General features: G+C 45.4%; 1 protein-coding gene across 1 annotated transcript in view; it reads right to left on the bottom strand.

Moving 5' to 3' along the window:
* CDH5 (cadherin 5) overlaps positions 1–19,243 on the bottom strand; it is a 67,630-nt gene that overhangs the window by 31,715 nt on the left and 16,672 nt on the right. The window lies entirely within an intron of this gene.

Raw genomic sequence — 19,243 nt, forward strand, 5'->3', positions numbered from 1 at the left:
ATATCAGCCCAATTTGCGATCAGTGCTGTCTTAATGGCATTGTGGGCCCTAGGCAAAGCAATGCACAGGGGCCCCTACTTAAGTGAAAAAAACCATAACTTCCTGCGGTGTCTCTCCGCCGGCTATCAGCCACCCAGCAATTAGCAGCTTACTGCCAGTAACTGTTGGGCTGGAGGCCGGTAGGGAATGTTCCCTCTGATATTGGACCTTATTCAGGTCTGTTCACAGTGGCCGTTCGTTCGCACGAGGACCGATGTTTTGTTACTGCGCATTTCTACATATGTGCATACACAGAGTGCGTGCAACCACGGCGAATACTCGGACCACTGGGTGCACGCACCTAGAACAGCGGGCAGGGTGCGGAGAGGGGCGTCAGGAGGCCCCATTAGCATATGGTGATGCCCAGCGTTTCATGGGCGCTCCCATGAGAACGCTGGGCTTTCTTATACTATTGAGGCCATGACATGGGCGCCGGGGGCGGGTGCCTCAGAGCACCCTTACATACGTGTGCACATTCCACACCATTCGATGGTCGCCGGCGATCACATGATGTGGGCGTTCCCCTGCACGGTGCGATTGGATGTCTATGTAAAACATCCATTTGCAGCCAGTGCGAGGGTTAGGTTGACTCGCAAGGATGAGACTTCACGTCACAACAAATGCAGCCGGGCAGTAATCTCTGCTATCCTCACAAGTATCTCCGGAGGCACCAGCAAACCCCTGCTCAGAGGCCCCCTAGAATTATGGGGCCCTAGGGCAGCTGCCCAGTAAGCGCATGCATTAAGAGGGCCCTGTTAGCGATAATTAGTAACAGCGCATGGCTGATGTATTCGTTATCGCGTGCAGGGGTGGAGCTTGGGAGGAAGCTTCTGTCCCTGTGATGTCACTTCGCAGCTTTGAGTGATAAGCGACCAGCCAAAACATGCACACAAAGTGACAGTTAGGAGCTGATTGCCTGGCTATTTATCAGTCTCCATTGTATCCCTTTTTGAATTTTGATACATCTGGGCCCAAAACCGAGATACAAGTGCAGCAAGTGCAGTGTACCGGGGCCCCTCAGGACTAAGGGACCCACTGTCACCCTCTTCCTGTCACCCACTATTTTTCCCTGTCACACTCTGCTTCCGCCTGCCTCTCCCTATAACCCTCTGCCTCTTCCTGTCACCCTCTGCCTCTCCTTATTACCCTCTGCCTCTCCCTGTCACCCTCTGCCTGTCACCCACTATTTTCCCTGTAAAACTGTTTCCCCTACTTCGCCCTATAACCCTCTGCATCTTCCTATCACCCTCTGCCTCTCCTTATTACCCTCTGCCTCTCCCTGTCACCCTCTGCCTCTCCCTGTCCCTCTCTGCCTTTGCCTGTCACCCACTATTTTTCCCTGTCACACTCTGTTTTCCCTACTTCGCCTATTACCCTCTGTCTCTCCCTGTCACCCTCTTCCTGTCACCCACTATTTTTCCCTGTCACACTCTGCTTCCCCCTGCCTCTCCCTATAACCCTCTGCCTCTCCTTGTCACCCTCTGCCTCTTCCTGTCACCCATATAAACTCCAGCTATCATGAATACCATGATGGACCTTCTCTAAGACAGGAGTAGTAAATCTCTACTCTGGAGGACAGGAAAGCCAGGCTACATAAATGCTGCAAATGTAATGAAACAATATGGATCAGAAGACAAGAGATGAATGGTTACAGACATACGCTGCGCAGTATTGCCTTCTGCTGGCTTCAATCTGATTTTGCTTCTTCGAAACAAATGGTTTGTCAACTTTAGGTTTATTTAATTAATGGTCTGATTCATGAGTCTATGGACTGGTGACATTTACAGATTGAAGGCTCCAAATTGCTTTGATCTGGAACGGATGATATTACAGCTGCTTTATTGTACGCATTTAATCTACCCCAAAACATGATTTAACCATAGCGACCAGCCTAAATAAGCAAGCCGTCAATGGTATACATCTTCCATCCCATCAAAGATAACTGTGCTATTAAATGAATGGTAGCAATATGTAGCCAAAGTGCTCGCCAAGGCAGGTGTAATCTAAAAATATAGAATATTATAAACTGTGCGCGTGAGTTGTGTATTTTGAAACCAACAGATTTTGGCCCTTATTCAGTTCTGATCGCAGTACAAATTTGTTCTCAAATGGGCAAAACCATGTGCACTGCAGGTGGGGCAGATGGAACATGTGCAGAGAGAGTTAGATTTGGGTGAGTTAATTTGTTTCTGTGCATTTGTTTCTCTGCATTATTTTTACACTGCAATTTAGATTTCCGTTTCAACACACCCCACCCAAATCTAACAATCTCTGCTCAAGTTACATCTGCCCCACCTGCAGTGTACATGGTTTTGGCCATTTTGAGAACAAATTTGTACTGCGATTAGATCTGAACAAGGGCCATTATGTATCTTATGTGTCACTTTACACACGTTGAGTGACATCCAATTTGCCACAGTATGCCCTCCAGGAAAGTGCATGGCATGTGGAACATTATTTCCATTGTTACGAGACAGGACAGAATGGTGGGCACCACACTAGCATCCCAAAAACTGGCTTCCAGGACAATTTCCAGAGACCTGCACCCCTAAACAGAATTACCCTGGAAATGTTCATGCAAACAGGGTCCACGGCTATTCAGTATGGACGGTGTAATGGTTACATTACTGCCTCACCGCGCTGAGGTCATGGGTTTTATCCCCACCATGTGTTATATATACGGGGCAGTACGGATGGTGTAATGGTTACATTACTGCCTCACCGCACTGAGGTCATGTGTTCTATCCCCACCATGTGTTATATATACGGGGCAGTACGGATGGTGTAATGGTTAGCATTACTGCCTCACAGCACTGAGGTCATGGGTTCTATCCCCACCATGTGTTATATATAAGGGGCAGTACGGACGGTGTAATGGTTAGCATTACTGCCTCACAGTGCTGAGGTCATGGGTTCTATCCCCACCATGTGTTATATATACGGGGCAGTATGGATGGTGTAATGGTTAGCATTACTGCCTCACTGTAATGGTTAGCATTACTGCCTGTATGGATGGTGTAATGGTTACATTACTGCCTCACAGCGCTGAGGTCATGGGTACTATCCCCACCATGTGTTATATATATGGGGCAGTACGGACGGTGTAATGGTTACATTACTGCCTCACAGCGCTGAGGTCATGGGTTCTATCCCCACCATGTGTTATATATATGGGGCAGTACGGACGGTGTAATGGTTACATTACTGCCTCACAGCGCTGAGGTCATGGGTTCTATCCCCACCATGTGTTATATATACGGGGCAGTACGGATGGTGTAATGGTTAGCATTACTGCCTCACAGCACTGAGGTCATGGGTTTGATACTCACCATGGCTCTAACTGTGTGGAGTTTGTATATTCTCCCCATATTTGCGTGGGTTTCCTCCGGGTAGCTGGGTTTCCTCCCACAATCCAAAAATATACTGGTAGCAGTGGTGTAACTAGATACACATAGGCCCCATAGCAAAAGTTTGTAAGGGCCCCTATTTATCACTTAATGCTGAAAAATGTATACCGCACATGATACTTTGACAGGCAAAGTGGGCTCCATAGCAGCTGCACCCCCTGCACCTATGGCAGTTACGCCCTTGACTGGTAGGTTAATTGGCTCCCAACAAATTAACCCTAGAATGTCTGTGTGCGTGTACATGTGGTAGGGAATATAGATTGTAAGCTCCACTGGGGCAGGGACTGATGTGAATGGTTAAATATTCTCTGTAAAGCGCTGCAGAATATGTGTGCGATATATAAGAAACTGGTAATAAATAAAATAAATTCATAATAATGACCGTTTGGGGAGACCCCGCAATGACAATGTTGAGCATGTGATGGATAAGGTTCCAGTTCTGTTTTTTTTTAAACATCCTGCACTTATTGGTTGCTATGGTTACTGCAAATCTGCACTTTTGGACTTTACAGCGAAACAAAGCTTTCTCTGTGTCTATAAATTTGCTGGACCTGAAGGCGCTGAGAAACTAAAGTCCGTCTCTTTCACTATATAAAATGATGACCTGGCTGTCAGATACTTCTCCTTCTTCCCCACAACATGTAAGATATACAGTCTTTTAGACAAAGTGGTTTACATTGTTTATATGGTAATAATTGCATTCCATGGAATGTAAACACCATAAAGTGTTCAATACGTTCTGTAACATAAGTGTATACAAATAGTATTATATCTGCCTGTATGTAGCTTATATGTGTTTTTATTTGGGTTCTATTTATGCAGCGGTGAAGAGACCTGTATTACGAAACATTGGGTTTTTCATAGCAGCTTTATATTCAAGAAGGAGGTTACTGTGGGAGCGGTATGCGTCTCTGACCGCCGGGGCCCCACCGGTATTATACCGACATTGGAATCCCGACCAATCGCGACTGTCGGAGCATCATCCGGCATTCGTTACCATGGAGAGTGATAAACTACCAGCCAGCCAGCTGGGTGTGAAAAATGACAGTTTTCCATGCTTAGTACATCTCGCCCCAAGTTACAAGCATTACAAAACCCAAGATTCAGGTTTTTAATTTGAGTTCCAAACTGAGGGAAGCTGGGAACTTAAAAAACCAAACCTTACATATCTGGTTTTCATAATGCGTCTCCATTTAATAATACCTTCTGGGTATTGCAAAATGAGCTGAGGTGTACCTCGTGGGCGGAGAGTAGCTGCTGCTGCTCCTCCTTCATCACTCGGCATTCTTGTGTTCAGCATCCACTCTGATTGGAGGGCAGATGCTGGAGCACAACGGCACTGCCGGCACATGACCAGTGCCAAGAAGACTACTGATATGTTGGGTAAATTTTCATAAATGACTGCATAACATTTCTGTATATCACATTTACTTTGATGCACTATATAATAATATTTTATGGGAGCCAGATCATGTTCTAAATGAATAGAGAGAGCCCTCTGAAAGTAGCACAAGTAAAAAGGACTCCTACCACTGGCATATCTATAATGGGTGCACTATATACGGTACACATGGGCCCATGTGTCCATGGGGCCCAACACAACCTGCACCCATCGAATCCATTGGTCAGCGGCAAAATTCACTTGGAAAATGGCTATTTACCGGTGATACGCACATGCGCAATAGAGATGTCCCCGGGAACGCAGCACCGGTGCCATGTTCCCAGATACGTATGCATGCGTATACTGCACCTCCAAAGAGGAGGAGGCCCAATCGCAGCCTGTACATGGGTCCCCTTCTCTCCTAAAGCACCACTGACTCCTACTGCTTATTATCATACCTCCCAACTGTCCTTTTTTCGATGGGAATGTCCCAGTTTTCAGCGTCCCGCAGCGGGAGATGGGGTGGGCAAGTTGGGAGTCCCCCCAGCCTGAAGAGAATAGATGCTGTGCAAATGCGTACAGTGTCTATTCAGCGCTGCGGAGGGCATGGCCTTCGAAAGCATCATCCCACGAGGCCTCGTCCCTTTCCGTAGGCCACACCCCGCCGCGTGACTGTCCCCGAGTGTCTCCTTTGCCAGAGGCCACATGTTGGGAGGTATGCTTATTATTATTAGAGTGTATCCATTTAAATGTGAAATAACCAGAGGACAGGAACACCTGCAGAATATTCATAAAGAGATACATTGTCAATAAGAACAGGCACCCTTTAACCCCCTTGACTTATTTTGTTCTTTCCTGACATAGAACAAGCAGATAGACCTTTATAGATAAAGGTTGCTTACATTATAAAATACAGTAAACAGGGAGTTCTCTTCAATAAAAATGTGACAAAAGGTCAAAAAATCACAATAAAAACTCTCAATGACTTTATGATTTGTAATGAAACCAATAACGGAATTGAACCAAATTAAAAGTATCTGAAAATACATTCCGATTGGTGGACGATAATACTCCCAATGTTGGGAATAACTTTGTATCAAAGAGAACTCACATCTTTACTTAGCGCTGTTCTGTCGGAGGTGAAGAGAGTGGGCGGAGAACTGCCAGCTTTTCAGCTCTATATAATTATGCAAAGTGAAATTTTCCTATGAGCATTAGGTAATCCAGGACATTTCCTTCCGTGCGACTGCTAATTTCCACAGCGAAGATAATTCTCTGAAGAAATTATTCTCTCCCAGCCATTATACAGTCTGTGCTTAATAAGATTCACCTTTTAATTACTGTTCTGAACCTGAAATGTTAAATATGATGCAGAGTTATCAATCAATTCAGCAGACTGCCAAGTGCCGACAGCTTCCACGCACGGAAAGAACCTTTTAATATTTGGCCAGTGGGGGTTGGCGTATTAGTACACCACTGCCATTTCTTAAAGAAGCAATGCCAATCTTTTTGTCCATTAAAAAAACAAGTTAAGTAAAATATAGCATGTGTTTGCCAGTCACACTTGCAAACTCTCAATGTGTTATAGGATATATAGAGCTCAGAGGCCTGTTCCAAAGCACCTCAGCTCATTGCATCATGTGACTGTGGCTGTACTGGTAGTTATATTACATTGCACTGGACTTCATTAATAAAACAGCCTCAAGAAACCAAGGTATAATGGTAATTAAGGGCTTTTGATTTATTATTGGTCGTATTAATGTATGGTGGGGGTAGGGGGGATGGGGGGCATCACAAACTTTTTGGCAGGGGGAGCAAAATTTATAGTTACGCCACTGCATGTGACAGGCACAAATGATTGCTAGTACACCTGGATTTTATTTAGGTGTTAAATACATGAGCATTTCCCTATGGACGAGATTGTTATTCATATCCCAAAATATATTATCGTGTAATTAACTTTCCAAATGGCTTGATATCAGTTTTAATCTGCCGTATCACATACTATTTTGTGTTTGTGCATCGCTGAACTGTCTGCCTCCTATTAGGATGCAAATGAGAGGTGCGTAAGATTATGCAGATTAATTATTATAAAGGATTAGTAATTAGAAGGGCAATCATGGGGGTCTTGTTCTTTGATTAAGATGCATATCATTTTGATATTGGACTGGGAGTACACATTAAAATTCATATTATTTGTTCTATTTTTTTTTTTTTTTTGTACAGTATATGATTAAAACCACTTCAGCGGAGCTCCAGATTAAGAGATCATAGGGGGATATTCAATTAGTTGAATGTCCCCCTATGGGTTCCATGCAGAGTTGTTGGTGGTTGGTGTATAGCTCAGTGTCACCTGATACACCTAACCTTTAGATCAGGCATGTCCAAACCGTGGCCCTCCAGCTGCTGTGAAACTACACATCCCAGCATGCCTTGCCATAGATTTAGCATTCCCTAATAGCAAAACTGTGGCAGGGCATGATGGGACTTGTAGTTTTACAACAGCTGGAGGGCCATAGTTGCCTGCTTTATATGCTCTGCCACGGCATTGTAGCTGAATACATATTTGCTTATAGTGTTCTTGGTAGATGGGGTTAGTATTTTTATAGCTAAGGAATTGGTATAAAATCACAGTATTTGACCTGTGTCTTTTCCTTTTTTACCTAGATCCACGATGTACTGTAGTCACACACGGAAGCTACATGAAATACCAGCATCACTATTCACTGCAGATGCACCTCCCCTATGCACTTGTAGCAGCGTTGCCTACCCTCCTGGAATGGCCGGGATGGTCCCGAAAATCCCTGCGTCCCCTATTCCCAGCTAGCTCACCCCTGATGCGCCGTTTAAATAACCGGATATGCCTATCTCCGATGAGGGGACAGAGCTAAAGTCATTTTAGCCCCGCCCCCTCAGCGGCGATCAGCAAATCGGGTAATTTGACATCATGGGGACGGGGCTTAATGACATGACGCTCAAGCCCCGCCCCCCGAAACGCCTGCTGAAAGTCTCCTCTCCGGGCTTCTCCCGGAGAGGATATTTAAAAAGTCGTCAACCCTGACTTGTGGGAAACACCCATCATCATTATCAGTTCACGCTTGCACACTAAGGGCTACATTTACTTTCACTACTTTGTACCCCTTTCACACCAGAAAATGCAGGGACTTACCCAGGAAAACAGTCCAGAGCTCATGCAGGGATATTACCGGGTTGGCCCCTTTCACACCAGCCTAGTCCCTGCATTTTCTGGTGTGAGGGGGTCAGCGGCATCCAGGTAGTGGGGTTCAGGCAGCGGGTGGTGGGGTTCGAGGTACAGACTGCGGGGATCCGGGCAGCGGCGGTTGGGCGCTTGTAGTGCTATTTGCCGGGCAGCGGGCCAGATGCTGATTGGCTGAGAATGTCCGGCCAGTCTTTTCAATATGTTTTTAAATCCAGCAGCGCTTTTTGCCCCGCTGCACTTCAAATAGCGCTACCCGGATCCCCACAGTCTGGACACTACCACCCGGACCCCTCTGCCGCCGCCTGGACCCCGCTGCCCACTGACCGGATCCCACAGCCCGGGTAACATATTTTCACACCAGCTGGTCATGGGAGCAACCCTGCATGCTAGCAGAGTTGAAATCCTGGAAAATTTTCCCAGGAATTTGGCCTGGGAACCTTGCACACTAGCACTAGTCGCGGGTGGTTCTTGGGGCCAACCCGGGAATTTTGGCGGGTGTGAAAGGGGTATAGGATAGGAGTTTTATTGAAGATGGGATATCAGGCAGGAGGTAGTTTATTTGGCATGGAATTGGACTGCATTGCTCCCTGAGCTCTCTTCATGTTCTCCAAGCCTCCGGCAGGGGTCTTGTGTCCGTGCTGCGGGCTACTGGCTTGTGTTAAGCTACACGAGCTTACACCGCATATGGGTCAGCTCGCACAGAGAATGGAGCAGCATCTGTTGTGCTACTAAGTGCATTAAGGCAACCGTTCAAGTCACCCTCTCTGGAATAGACATGACATTTCTTAACCGTTTGAGTGCCAATGATGCTGTGAGAGATGTGCAAAATATCCCTTATAAATGCCAGGGCTGTAGGCGAGGAATATGAAAATAAAGCCAATTAATTGGAGTTTAGTTTATTGCGCTCCCCCCCCCCCCAAAAAAAAAAAAAGTCGCTCTGTGAGCGATGCTGGAATTTTTACCGGATATTTTGCACATCTATTACAGCAAAGTTGGCACTTATAAGGTTAATGCATTTCTTTCCCGGCTCCGGTCCCACTCCTTGTCTCCATAGCACAGCACATGTATGTTCCATGGATTGGCCGCAGGGCCTGTGTCCTCTTGTATATCAATGCCCTATTGTAATTGTCCAAGCGCAGCTTTCCTACTTCTTTGTTGTTTGTTTTATTACCTAGCTTCAGTCTATCACTGTTGTTTACTATTGTAAGGCACAAAAGCTCATATACAAACCATACTTGCCTAATCTCCCGGAATGGGGACCTCCACCCCCCCCCCCCCCATCTTCTAACTTTACCAATCAAATACCGGCATTATGTCCCCCTCCACATACACCCGAAAATCACGGTATTTCCTGCAATGGGGGCGGGGCTTGATGATGCAAAGCTCCGTCCCTGCCCCCCTGAGCGCAGCTGAAAGTCTCCTCTCTGGCATCTATGATACAAACCAGGGTTTCCTAACCTCCTGGGAATGTCCGAGAGGGTCCCGGAAATAGGGTCCCCCTGCCGCCCTCCTAGAAACAGAGGCAAGCCTCCCGGGAAATCTGGCAGTCTCCTGCACCCCCCACCCCTGTCTTGGTGGCCCCGCCCACCACTGTGCGATGCCTGAAATTCCTGCCCACCTGCCTCAAAGAATTGGCTGCCCTCTCCCGGGGAGGGCAGACCAAAGTAGGCAACCCATAAATTAAAGTCTGAATGTGGAAGACAACTAAACCATACCTCCCATAATGTGATTGTTGTGAGGAGGGACATTGGGACATTGGGGGCGTGGTCTATTGGGAAGGGGGCATGGCCTATACCCCTGATGCTCCTGCAAGGCCATGCCCCTGCCCAGCAGCTCCGTGAGCTGCTGGTTATGCCCACAGACCCTCTATTACCCTCTATAACAGTGTCTATTCAGGGTGACAGGGGGGACTCCCAAATGCACCCCCCCACCCCCCAGGAGACACTGCCGACCTGGGGTGGGATGCTGGAACGTCCCAAAAAAAGGGACATTCCCACAAAAAGAGGGACAGCATACCTCCCAACTTTGGACCAGTTGGAAGCGGGACGCTGCTCCTGCGCGTCGAAAATTTCGGGGGCGTGGCCTAATTTGGGGGCGTGGCATATACTTGCGGCTTTCCCGCGAGGCCACGCCCCCATTTTGTCGCTATGGGGGCATGACCCAGAGGCTCTGTGAGCCTCTAGCCATGCCCCCAGCCCCCTGGCTACGGGAATAGATGCTGTCACATGCGCACAGCGTTTATTCCCCGCTGTTTAGCAGCCTACAGGAGGGACTCCCAACAGCCCCCCCTCACCGCGGGACACTGCCGGCCGCGGAAGGGACAGCGGGAGAGGCCCTGATAATCGGGACTGTCCCGCTGTAATTGGGACTGTTGGGAGGTATGACTAAACACTATCACTATCTTTTATGGCACTGCAATAATGAGCTAAATGCTTATTCTGATACAGTAACTGACTCAAGGCCACTGGCCGCTGACCTTGTCCCCCTCCATGCAATTCCATTGTAAGCAACTTCATTTCTTAAGTTCTACTTCCGAGAGTGAGTTGCTAGGCAACGACACTAAAACAAGGATGAATGGTTATTTCGTACTCAGGAAAGAAAACTAAAAGCACACATAATCTTATCATACGGAAAACAAATGCCTAATGTAACAGCAAAGCTATTTCCAAATGGGACAGCTGCTGTAAGTGATTGCATGGCCACATCCTTATTATGATTATTATTATTTGCATAAGTGCAATGGAAATAAACCTGACAGCTATCCTAAATCATTTCAATAAGCACAACAAGACTAATCTTTCAGAGCCCGTGAATCAATTAGTGGGCGCAGTTTCGGATAAAAGCACGCACCTATCTGCATTTTATACGAGGGACTCAGCGTGGCTTGTGAGTTCTAGAACTCATTTTATGGGATCTAGTGATACCATCTGTCTCAGAAGACAGACGCTCACACATGGCTATTAGAGGACTGCTGCATAATGAGGTCAGCTCAGATGATTTCCCATATTGTTCTGTATGCATGGTGTGTACTACAGCAGCTGCTCGTCCCTTTATGCAGCTACGAGTCTGCAGGATTCAGGGGAAGAGGTGTGGATGTGATGTGCAGCCTATTGTGTTTCATAATGACGGGGTGTGAGGATAAAGCTAATGTGTATTAGGGACATACAGTACTATGGGATGACCGGGAGGGTCCAGAACATCATGTCCCCTTCCCACCCCCCTGGAAGGGTGGGTAAGCCTCCTGCATTTAGCGAGGCTCCCGCATCAACTCCCATTCCCCTCCCTCTTTGGGAAGGGGGAGAGGCTAAAATCATGTCATGTAATACCACTCGCTTCCAGAAGAGCCGCCAATTACGGCATTCACCGGAACGGCGGCGGGGCTTAATGATGGCAAGCCCCGCCCAGGAAAAATCTGAAGAGTCTCCTCTCGAGGCTTCTCCTGGAGAAGAGACAATTTAGGTAGGAACGTATGATTAGGGGTGCTCTATACTCGGCCTGTGCCTATTTTTGACTTTATCGATCCTGGAGGGTTGGACTAGAAACCCCCAGTGGACCCCACTACCTAGGCCCCAATCCTGTTCCTCTCAGGATGCGGTTCCAGACTGTGCCCTTAAATTATACATTATACTGCACAAGACTATGAAGTTTTTTCTGCAGTGCATGAATTTGATGCATGTGTGAGTAGTATTTCAAATAATACATATATTTATCAAGAGACCCAGCTCATGCACTCTCTAATGATCAGGCAAACCAGTGTGGTGGCTAGCCACACCCACTCTGGAAACTAACCACACCCTTAAATGTGGGTGGTACACCTGTCAAATTGTAGCGCAGGCAAGCTCATGAAGGTGTAACTACTGTAAGGCAGCCCCAGCAGCCACTTGGGGGAGCAAGCAGCAGCAGGGTCTGTGTGGGCGCCGGCACCTGCTCGACGCACTGACATACTGCCGCCTGCCGCTGCCCACTGACTGAGCACTGCCTCAGCCACAGCGCGGGTGGGGCCATGGCAGAGATGACAAATCCCCCCACTGATTGTATTGACTGTACACAGAGTTGTATAAATCTATAAATTTTGCTCCCCCCCACAAACTTTTTGGCAGGGGGGAGCAAAATTTATAGTTACGCCACTGGCAGAAGGGCATTTCCTGGTGGGCATTCATGCCCCAGTTCTACATACAAAGTGATGGGCAGTAAGTTTGTCAGCTTAGGTTTGGGTCCATATGACAACACACAGTATGTTTTTGTACCTTCTGTCTGTGTATACCGGTATTGGGTAACCAGTAGCAATGTAACTGACAGGGCATGTTAAACCGCAGTTCCACTACCACCCCAGGGCTGAATGCTGCGCCAGGCTGGCTGTTCCGGTCACCTATACATAGAGGTCTCAGCTTTCTTACAGGCTGGAATAACATGCACAAGGATATCTTACTGCTTATACTAGTTCCCAGAGAGTTAGCAGGCTGGGTGAAGTTGTATCAAACTTTCAATGGTGGGATGCACAATAGAGATAAGTGCAGACCAAAAATTTGAAAATGGCCATTTTTGGAGTTTTGGATGCATTCCATATGTACCAGGCTTCCAAATGGGATACATTCCAGAGCTGGTAACCAATGGGCAATGCCTAGTAGAAGCCTATGGGATTCTTTTTGCATGTTTTACTGAGAGGGATCTAATCAGATCCCACCCGGGTTATTCCATGCTTTTAGCTATCAACCGTCCCAATGTACTGTGGGGGGTAATGTTATTAAGGTGTCTGTCAACATAACTTACTGATGGAACCATTACTTTATGTGCATTGTGGTACAGTGCCAGCCGGGCAGCCTACAGCCAAAGTCTGCTTCCCATGTCACAAGCATTAGATCCTACATGCCAGTTGTATAACCTTTGTTACATGCACATGGGCAGTATGACTGGCAAATCCCTTATCGCCCATACACCTGTGTATAGCAGCATTACATGTGTATTAGCCTAGGACACCTGGAACCTAAAATCAGGCCCTGTCATCCAGTGTCCCCTGTGGTGTACACATCACATTAACCCGGAAGTACTATTTTCATTAAGGAGACCTCGTGATTCATTTCTCAGTACATTCTAGCATTATTAATGCCGGTATATACCCAATATTTGGCGGGATGTATCGAATTCATGATATGATGTATAGAACCTTCGGTCCAAGGAGACAGTTCTCTTTTGAGTGATAATATGCAAGTTTATACTGAGTATGCATACTCAGTACCTGATTTTCCATTCTGCCCAGTGGGAGGTACTAGAAATTCATCATCACGGTCCCACCCAATGTGATATTACACTTCAAATAATTTGTAGCCATTATTGGGCAGCATGGACGTGTAATGGTTGGCATTACTACCTCGCAGCTCTAAGGTCATGGGTTTGATTCCCACCATGGCCCTAACTGTGTGGAGTTCGTATGTTCTCCCCATGCTTGTGTGGGTCTACTCCGGTTTCCTCCCATAATACAAAAATATACTTGTAGGTTAATTGGCTCCCAACAAAATTATCCCTAGCATGAAGGTCTGTGCGTGTACATGTGGTAGGGAATATAGATTGTAAATTCCACTGGGGCAGGGACTGATGTGACTGTTCAACTATACTCTGTACAGCGCTGCGGAATATGTGCGCACCATATAAATAAGTGGTAATAAATAAATAATCATAAACCAAGCTTAAAACAGATCATACTACTTTTTAAAACATATGGTCATGTGTCCTCATTTAGGTCTTTAGATCTAACATTCCATCTCTACTTAGCACCATCCAGGTTCTAACGGACACCAATATGCAAGTCCTGCAGCCGGTATAGAACATTGATGAGCTGTGAATAGGATATGCGTAATACACTGTGCTATAATCATAAACAGGTCTGACGTCCTGTCCCGTTACACAAGTTGTAATTATAATAATCATTTGATTTATATATTGCTCTTTCCCTGTATCTAAAGTGCAGCAGATGAAAGTGTATAGTGCAGTGAATCAGCAGGAGGAAGACACATCATGACAAAACAAAGGAGATTGTTAAAGATGTGGAATGAGCTCCTGGAAACGTTTTCTTAAAGTACATTTCAAGTTCCTGACATCATAGAAATTCCAGCAAGGGGAAATGAGTCAAGGAAAGTAATGGGCATGAGATAAGAAGGACACGACCAGGTAATAAGGTCTGGAAGGAGAGAGCAGAAGGGGGGTTGGGGGGTGTTATATGAAGACATGAGGACATGAGAACCGGTCTAGAGCATGATGTCACTTTTAGAGAAAGGGAGGTACCGGAATTTGTGGTCATACAATGACTAAATATGACCACACCATTCTGCAATCAGTCCCATATGAGACATAAAACCAAATGACTGGCCTATAGTATAAGGGTTGTAGTAGGAAGGAACAGGGGGAGCACCCCAGGTGTACATTAATAGAAATTGGAAACACATGGGCTATTTTTTAACCCCTTCCTGACAGAGCCAGTTTTTGCGTTCCTGACAGAGCCCTTTTTTTCAAATCTGACATGTCTCACTTAAGTGGGGATAACTTTTTTTTGCTTTTACTTATCCCAGTGATTTTGAGATTGTTTTTTCGTGACACATTGTACTTCAAATTAGTGGTAAATTTGGGTCGATACAGTCTGTGTTTTTTTGTGAAAAATACCAAAATGTCGTGAAAAAATGGAAAATTTAGCAATTTGCAAAATGTTAAATTTTCTGCTTGTGAGACAAATAATCATACCACTCAAAATAGTTAATAACTAACATAGACCATATGTCTACTTTATGTTTCATTCATTATTTCAACTTCCTTTTAATTTTTTTTGGACACTAGGAGGCTTACAATATGAATAGCAAATTCTCAAATTTTCAAGAAAATTTCAAACACTGATTTTTTTAGGGACCAGTTCAGTTCTGATGTGACTTTGAGGGACTTGTATGTGAGACACCCCCATAAATGATACCATTTCAAAAACTGCACCCCTCACAGTATTCAAAACAGCATTTTGGAAGTTTGTTAACCCTTTAGGTGTTTCACAGGAATTAAAACAAAGTGTAGGTGAAATTTCAAAATTTCATTTTTTTTGCAGATTTGCAATTTTAATACATTTTTCTAAGGAACACAGTACATTTTACTAGAGAAATGTGACTAAAAATTGATTCCCCCAATTCTTTTGTTTTCATAAATATCCTATATGTGGCCCTAGTGTGCACGTTAACCAAACCACAGGCTTCATAATAGAAGGAGCACCTACTTGATTTTGGAGCCTCCTTTTTATGAGATTATTTTTTAGGCACCATGTAGGTTTCTAGGCACCATAAGATGCTAAAATTTAGGAACCCCCCCACAAGTGACCCCATTTTGCAAACTACACCCCTCAGGGAATTCATCTAGGGGTATAGTGTACATTTCAAACCCCCAGGGGTTTCACCAATTGTGGTACAACTGGGCAGTGAAAATGAAAAATTAAATTTTTTACACAAAAATGCAGTTCTGGCTCAAAATTTTTCATTTTCAGAAGGTATGAAGGAGAAAAAGCACCCCAAAATCTGTGCCCCAATTTCTCCCGAGTACGGCAATGCCTCACATGTGACCAAAAAATACCATTTGGGTGCATGGCAGGACTCAGAAAGGAAGGAGTGATTTTTGGATTTTGCAGCTCAGATTCTGGTGGAATGTTGGTGGGTGCTATGTTGCATTAGCAAGACCCCCCAAGCACCAATACAGTGGAACCCCCCCACAAGTGACCCCATTTTGCAAACTACACCCCTCAGGGAATTCATCTAGGGGTATAGTGTACATTTCAAACCCCCAGGGGTTTCACCAATTTTGATACAACTGGGCAGTGAAAATGAAAAATTACATTTTTTTACACAAAAATGCAGTTCTGGCTCAAAATTTTTCATTTTCACAAGGAATGAAGGAGACAAAGCACCCCAAAATCTGTGCCCCAATTTCTCCCGAGTATGGCAATGCCTCATATGTGACCAAAAAATACCAGTTGGGTGCATGGCAGGACTCAGAAGGGAAGGAGTGATTTTTGGTGGTGGAATGTTGGTGGGTGCTATGTCGCATTAGCAAGACCCCCAAAGCACCAATACAGTGGAACCCCCCCACAAGTGACCCCATTTTGCAAACTACACCCCTCAGGGAATTCATCTAGGGGTATAGTGTACATTTCAAACCCCCAGGGGTTTCACCAATTTTGATACAACTGGGCAGTGAAAATGAAAAATTACATTTTTTTACACAAAAATGCAGTTCTGGCTCAAAATTTTTCATTTTCAGAAGGTATGAAGGAGAAAAAGCACCCCAAAATCTGTGCCCCAATTTCTCCCGAGTACGGCAATGCCTCACATGTGACCAAAAAATACCATTTGGGCGCATGGCAGGACTCAGAAGGGAAGGAGTGATTTTTGGATTTTGCAGCTCAGATTCTGGTGGAATTTTGGTGGGTGCTATGTCGCATTAGCAAGACCCCCCAAGCACCAATACAGTGGAACCCCCCACAAGTGACCCCATTTTGCAAACTACACCCCTCAGGGAATTCATCTAGGGGTATAGTGTACATTTCAAACCCCCAGGGGTTTCACCAATTTTGATACAACTGGGCTGTGCAAATGCAAAATTACATTTTTTACACAAAAATGCAGTTCTGGCTCAAAATTTTTCATTTTCACAAGGAATGAAGGAGACAAAGCACCCCAAAATCTGTGCCCCAATTTCTCCCGAGTACGGCAATGCCTCACATGTGACCAAAAAATACCATTTGGGTGCATGGCAGGACTCAGAAAGGAAGGAGTGATTTTTGGATTTTGCAGCTCAGATTCTGGTGGAATGTTGGTGGGTGCTATGTTGCATTAGCAAGACCCCCCAAGCACCAATACAGTGGAACCCCCCCACAAGTGACCCCATTTTGCAAACTACACCCCTCAGGGAATTCATCTAGGGGTATAGTGTACATTTCAAACCCCCAGGGGTTTCACCAATTTTGATACAACTGGGCAGTGAAAATGAAAAATTACATTTTTTTACACAAAAATGCAGTTCTGGCTCAAAATTTTTCATTTTCAGAAGGTATGAAGGAGAAAAAGCACCCCAAAATCTGTGCCCCAATTTCTCCCGAGTATGGCAATGCCTCATATGTGACCAAAAAATACCAGTTGGGTGCATGGCAGGACTCAGAAGGGAAGGAGTGATTTTTGGTGGTGGAATGTTGGTGGGTGCTATGTCGCATTAGCAAGACCCCCAAAGCACCAATACAGTGGAACCCCCCCACAAGTGACCCCATTTTGCAAACTACACCCCTCAGGGAATTCATCTAGGGGTATAGTGTACATTTCAAACCCCCAGGGGTTTCACCAATTTTGATACAACTGGGCAGTGAAAATGAAAAATTACATTTTTTTACACAAAAATGCAGTTCTGGCTCAAAATTTTTCATTTTCAGAAGGTATGAAGGAGAAAAAGCACCCCAAAATCTGTGCCCCAATTTCTCCCGAGTACGGCAATGCCTCATGTGTGACCAAAAAGTGTCAGGACTCAGAAGGGAAGGAGTGATATTTGGATTTTGCAGCCCAAATTCTGGTGGAATGTTGGTGGGTGCTATGTCGCATTAGCAAGACCCCCAAAGCACCAATACAGTGGAACCCCCCCACAAGTGACCCCATTTTGCAAACTACACCCCTCAGGGAATTCATCTAGGGGTATAGTGTACATTTCAAACCCCCAGGGGTTTCACCAATTTTGATACAACTGGTGAGTGAAAATGAAAAATTACATTTTTTTACACAAAAATGCAGTTCTGGCTCAAAATTTTTCATTTTCAGAAGGTATGAAGGAGAAAAAGCACCCCAAAATCTGTGCCCCAATTTCTCCCGAGTACGGCAATGCCTCATGTGTGACCAAAAAGTGGCAGGACTCAGAAGGGAAGGAGTGATATTTGGATTTTGCAGCCCAAATTCTGGTGGAATGTTGGTGGGTGCTATGTCGCATTAGCAAGACCCCCAAAGCACCAATACAGTGGAACCCCCCCACAAGTGACCCCATTTTGCAAACTACACCCCTCAGGGAATTCATCTAGGGGTATAGTGTACATTTCAAACCCCCAGGGGTTTCACCAATTTTGATACAACTGGTCAGTGAAAATGAAAAATTACATTTTTTTACACAAAAATGCAGTTCTGGCTCAAAATTTTTCATTTTCAGAAGGTATGAAGGAGAAAAAGCACCCCAAAATCTGTGCCCCAATTTCTCCCGAGTACGGCAATGCCTCATGTGTGACCAAAAAGTGGCAGGACTCAGAAGGGAAGGAGTGATATTTGGATTTTGCAGCACAAATTCTGGTGGAATGTTGGTGGGTGCTATGTCGCATTAGCAAGACCCCCAAAGCACCAATACAGTGGAACCCCCCCACAAGTGACCCCATTTTGCAAACTACACCCCTCAGGGAATTCATCTAGGGGTATAGTGTACATTTCAAACCCCCAGGGGTTTCACCAATTTTGATACAACTGGGCAGTGAAAATGAAAAATTACATTTTTTTACACAAAAATGCAGTTCTGGCTCAAAATTTTTCATTTTCAGAAGGTATGAAGGAGAAAAAGCACCCCAAAATCTGTGCCACAATTTCTCCCGAGTACGGCAATGCCTCACATGTGACCAAAAAATACCAGTTGGGTGCATGGCAGGACTCAGAAGGGAAGGAGTGATTTTTGGATTTTGCGGCTCAGATTCTGGTGGAATGAATGGTGGGTGCTATGTGGCATTAGCAAGACCCCCGAAGCACGGTGAAATGATGAACCTAAAAATCCATAGATGTGTGGTATATTTTAAAACACTCCTTTATACATAGGCCGGGTTTGTCGGGGCAAGTGTCACACTGGAAAATAGTTTGCTTTCTTATTCCCTTTTTATAGCAAACTTTGCACCTTTTTTGTGTCCTGCCCTTTTTTCCAGTGGAGGGGATTTCATCAGGAAAATGCTGCCCTGGTACAATACGGGGGCCAGTACTAGAAGTACTGGGGCCCTCTGCCTGCTGGTTCCCAAATACTAGGCCCTTTATGACTTCCTCTTGAAAGTGCATAAATGTCCCCCTCTGGCCGGTAGAACGGAATAGCACGTAAGCGTTATACAGTGCCATCTGGATGATATACACGGCCAGCTTCTTGTACCAGATTTTTGTTTTCCGCAGGGCACTGTAC

This window comes from Crinia signifera, chromosome 11 (genome assembly GCF_055691185.1).
Source record: "Crinia signifera chromosome 11, ASM5569118v1, whole genome shotgun sequence".
Lineage (NCBI taxonomy): Eukaryota > Metazoa > Chordata > Amphibia > Anura > Myobatrachidae > Crinia > Crinia signifera.